Raw genomic sequence first — 5,347 nt, 5'->3', positions numbered from 1 at the left:
ACCCACGAGAAAAACAAACAAACAAATAAACAAACAAACAAACAAACGGAAAATAATAAAACCGAGAGGGCGCGTGGGGGCACGGACAAACGATCGAACGGACCAAAGTACGAACGAGCGGACGAACAAACAAACACGCAGACAAAAGGGCAAAACCGCGGTGGCGGTGGCAGGACGGCGAGAAGCCCGGGTGCTCCCTGACCCAGCGAACAGCGACCGGCTCGTACGTGCACCCTGGTCGTTCCGCAGCTGCGGCCGAGTGGCGTCTCCGTGGCGCCTCCGGTGCTCCGGCATGGTCAACACGGCTCGACCCCTGGCCATCGTGGCTCGAGTGCGCCGGCATGGTCCAACGTCTCCCAACGGGCTTCGTTCGGTTCGGACGTTCCGCGGTGGCGTCCAGCGGTCTCAGCCGCGGCGGCTCGAGTGCGCCGGCACGGTCCAGCCTCTCCCGGCGGGCTCCGCTCGGCTTGGACGTTCCGCAGAAGTGGCCAAGTATCGCTCTCATGGCGGCTCCTCTGCGCTGGCACTGTCTACCCGGCTCCGAGCGTCTCCAGAGGGTGGGGGGAAGGGGGGGGGGGGGCACGGCGTCGGCGGCTAGGCGTCGCTGCCCATGCGTCTCGACTAGGTCGGCACGGTCTACCCGGCTCCGAGCGGGCCGTGGTGCTCGGACGTTCCTCGGAAACAGCCAAATGTCGCTCCCGTGGCGTCTCCGCAAGCAAAAACGCATAGCCGGCGCCGCAAAGCTTGCGAGCTGCACCGAGCCGGGGAAACCGTGCTGTGGAGCAGCTGTGGGGCACATGTGGGTCAGATCTATGGGGTAGGAGCTTCTGCGAGACTGATGTGGGTCAGATCTATGGGGCAGGAGCTGCAGAGGGGATGATGTAGGTCAGATCTATGCGGCAGGAGTTGTTGTGGGGCAGATGAGGGACATATCTATGGTGCAAAATCTGCTGTTGGACTGATGTGGGTCAGATCTATGAGTTTGGAGCTGCTGTGGGGCACATGTGGGTCAGATCTATGGGGCAGGAGATGCTGTGGGGCTGATTTGGGTCAGATCTATGGGGCAGGAGCGGCTGTGGGGCTGATGTGGGTCAGAACTATGGGGCAGGAGATGCTGAGGGTCAGATCTATGGGGCAGGAGCTGCTGTGGGGAACATGTTGGTCAGATCTATGGGGAAGAGCTGCTGTTGGTCTGATCAATGGGGCAGGAGCAGTAGTGGGGCAGATTTGGGTAAGATCTATAAGTTAGGAGCTGCTGTGGGGCTGATGGGGGTCAGATCTATGGGGCAGGAGCTGCTGTGGGGCAGATGTGGGTTAGATCTATGGGCAGGAGCTGCTGTGCTGCACATCTTGGTAGGGTCTATGGGGCAGGAGCTGCTGTGTTGCACATGTGGGTCAGATCATTGGGGCAGGAGGTGCTGTGGGGCTGATGTTGGTCAGATCTTTGGGGCAGCAGCTGCTGTGGAGCAGATCTGGGTAAGATCTATGTCGCAGGAGCTGCTGTGGGGCAGACGTGGCACATATCTATGGGGCAAAATCTGCTGTGGGGCTGATGTGGGTCAGATATATGGGGTAGGAGCTGCTGTGGGGCTGATGTGGGTCAGATCTATGGGCAGGAGCTGATGTAGGGAAGATTTGGGTCTGATCTATGGGTTAGGAACTGCTGTGGTTCAGATCTATGGGCAGGAGCTGCAGAGTGGATGATGTAGGGCAGATCTATGGTTTAGGTGCTGCTTTGGGGAAAATGTGGGTCAGATCTGTGGGGTAAAATCTGCTGTGGGGCAGATGTTGTTCAGATCTATGGGGCAGGAGCTTCTGTGGGGTTGATGTTGGTCAGATCTATGGGTCAGGAGCTGCTGTAGGGCAGATGTGGGTCAGATCTATGGGACAAGTGCTGCTGTGGTGCAGATGTGGGTCAGATCTATGGGGCAGGAGCTGCTGTGGGGCTGATACGGTTAAGATCTATGGAGTGGGAGATGCTATGGGGCTGATGAGGGTCAGATCTATGGGGCAGGAGCTGATGTGGGGCTGATGTTGGTCAGATCTATAGGGCAGGAGCTGCAGTGGGGCTGATGTGGGTCAAATCAATGGGGCAGGATCTCCTGTGGGGCTGATGTGGGTCAAATCAATGGGGCAGAGCTGCTCTGGGGCACATGTGGGTCAGATCTATGGAGCAGGAGCTGCTCTGGGGCTGATGTGGGTCAGATTTATGAGTCAGGAGCTGATGTGGGGCAGATGTAGGGCAGGAGCTGCTGTGGGGCACATGTGAGTTAGATCTATGGGGCAGGAGATGGTGTGGGGCAGATTTGGGTCAGATGTATGGGGCAGGAGCTGATGTGGGGCTGATGTTGGTCAGATCTATGGGGCAGGAGCTGCAGTGGGGCTGATGTGGGTCAGATCTATGGGGCAGGATCTCCTGTGGGGCTGATGTGGGTCAAATCAATGGGGCAGAGCTGCTCTGGGGTACATGTGGGTCAGATCTATGGAGCAGGAGCTCCTGTGGGGCAGATTTGAATCAGATCTATAGGGCAGGAGCTGCTGTGGGTCAGATCTATGGGCAGGAGCTGCTGTGGGGCACATGTGAGTTAGATCTATGGGGCAGGAGATGGTGTTTGGCAGATTTGGGTCAGATGTATGGGTCAGGAGCTGCTGTGTGGCTGATGTTGGTCAGATCTATGGGGCATGGGCTGCTGTGGGTCAGATCTACGGGACTGGAGCTGCAGTGGAGCACATGTGGGTCAGTTCTATGGGGTAGAAGCTGCTGTGGGGCTGACTTGGGTCAGATCTATAAGGCAGGAGCTGCTGTGGGGCTGATGTGGGTCAGATTTATGAGTCAGGAGCTGCTGTGTGGCTGATACGGTTAAGATCTATGGGCAGGAGCTGCTGTGGGGCTGATGGTGGTTAGATCTATATGGCAGGAGCTGCTGTGGGGCACATGTGGGTCAGACCTATGGGGCAGGAGCTGCAGAGGGGATGATGTAGGTCAGATCTATGGGGCAGGAGTTGCTGTGGGGCAGATGAGGGACATATCTATGGTGCAAAATCTGCTGTTGGACTGATGTGGGTCAGATCTATGAGTTTGGAGCTGCTGTGGGGCACATGTGGGTCAGATCTATGGGGCAGGAGATGCTGTGGGGCTGATTTGGTTCAGATCTATGGGGCAGGAGATGCTGTGGGTCAGATCTATGGGGCAGGAGCTGCTGTGGGGCTGATGTTGGTCAGATCTATAGGGCAGGAGCTGCAGTGGGGCTGATGTGGGTCAAATCAATGGGGCAGAGCTGCTTTGGGGCACATGTGGGTCAGATCTATGGAGCAGGAGCTGCTGTGGGGCAGATTTGAATCAGATCTATAGGGCAGGAGCTGCTGTGGGTCAGATCTATGGAGCAGGAGCTGCTGTGGGGCACATGTGAGTTAGATCTATGGGGCAGGAGATGGTGTGGGGCAGATTTGGGTCATATGTATGCGGCAGGAGCTGATGGTGGGGCTGATGTTGGTCAGATCTATAGGGCAGGAGCTGCTGTGGGTCAGATCTATGGGCAGGAGCTGCTGTCGGGCACATGTGAGTTAGATCTATGTGGCAGGAGATGGTGTGGGGCAGATTTGGGTCAGATCTATGAGGCAGGAGCTGCTGTGGGGCAGATTTGGGTCAGATCTATGGGGCAGGAGCTGCTGTGGGGCTGATGTGGGTCAGATTTATGAGTCAGGAGCTGCTGTGTGGCTGATGTGGGTCAGATCTATGGGTCCGCAGCTGCTGTGGGTCTGATGTGGGTCAGATCTATGGGGCAGGAGCTGCTGTGGGGCTGATGTGGTTCAGATCTATGGGGCAGAAGATGCTGTGGGTCAGATCTATGGGGCAGGAGCTGGTGTGGGGAACATGTGGGTCAGGTCTATGGGGCAGGAGCTGCTGTGGGGCAGATGTGGGTCAGATCTATGGGGCAGGAGCTGCTGTGGGGCTGATGTGGGTCAGATCTATGGGGCAGGAGATGCTGTGTGTCAGATCTATGAGGCAGGAGCTGCTTTGGGGCTGATGTGTGTCAGGTCTATGGGGCAGGACCTGCTGTGTGGCTGATGCGGGTCAGATCTATGGGGCATGAGCTGCTATGAGTCAGATCTATGGGGCAGGAGCTGCAGTGGAGATGATGTAGGTCAGATCTGTGGTGTAGGAGCAGCAGTGAGGCAGATGTGTGACAGATCTTTGGGGAGGATCTGCTGTGGGGCTGATGTGGGTCAGATCTATGGGGCAGGATCTCCTGGGGGCTGATGTGGGTCAGATCTGTGGGGTAAAATCTGCTCTGGGGCAGATGTGGTTCAGATCTATGGGGCAGGAGCTTCTGTGGGGTTGATGTGGGTCAGATCTATGGGTCAGGAGCTGCTGTGGGGCAGATGTGGGACAGATCTATGGGGCAAGAGCTGCTGTGGTGCAGATGTGGGTCAGATCTATGGGGCAGGAGCTGCTGTGGGGCTGATACGGTTAAGATCTATGGAGCGGGAGATGCTATGGGGCTGATGAGGGTCAGATCTATGGGGCAGGAGCTGATGTGGGGCTGATGGGGGTCAGATCTATGGGGCAGGAGCTGCAGTGGGGCTGATGTGGGTCAGATCTATGGGGCAGGATCTCCTGTGGGGCTGATGTGGGTCAAATCAATGGGGCAGAGCTGCTCTGGGGCACATGTGGGTCAGATCTATGGAGCAGGAGCTGCTGTGGGGCAGATTTGAATCAGATCTATAGGGCAGGGGCTGCTGTGGGTCAGATCTATGGGCAGGAGCTGCTGTGGGGCACATGTGAGTTAGATCTATGGGGCAGGAGATGGTTTGGGGCAGATTTGGGTCAGATGTATGGGTCAGGAGCTGCTGTGTGGCTGATGTTGGTCAGATCTATGGGGCATGGGCTGCAGTGGGTCAGATCTACGGGACTGGAGCTGCAGTGGAGCACATGTGGGTCAGATCTATGGGGTAGAAGCTGTTGTGGGGCTGATGGTGTTTAGATCTATAAGGCAGGAGCTGCTGTGGGGCTGACTTGGGTCAGATCTCTGGGGCAGGAGATGCTGTGGGTCAGATCTATGGGGCAGGAGCTGCTGTGGGGAACATGTTGGTCAGATCTATGGGGAAGAGCTGCTGTTGGTCTGATCAATGGGGCAGGAGCAGCAGTGGGGCAGATTTGGGTAAGATCTATAAGGCAGGAGCGGCTGTGGGGCTGATGGGGGTCAGATCTATGGGCAGGAGCTGCTGTGGGGCAGATGTGGGTCAGATCTATGGGGCAGGAGCTGCTTTGGGGCACATGTGGGTCAGACCTATGGGGCAGGAGCTGCAGAGGGGATGATGTAGGTCAGATCTATGGGGCAGGAGT

This window comes from Coturnix japonica, chromosome 35 (genome assembly GCF_054131305.1).
Source record: "Coturnix japonica strain WE chromosome 35, WE-NBRP24, whole genome shotgun sequence".
Classification (NCBI taxonomy): domain Eukaryota; kingdom Metazoa; phylum Chordata; class Aves; order Galliformes; family Phasianidae; genus Coturnix; species Coturnix japonica.
The sequence above is the reverse complement of the archived record's forward strand: the minus strand, read 5'-3'. Positions refer to the sequence as shown.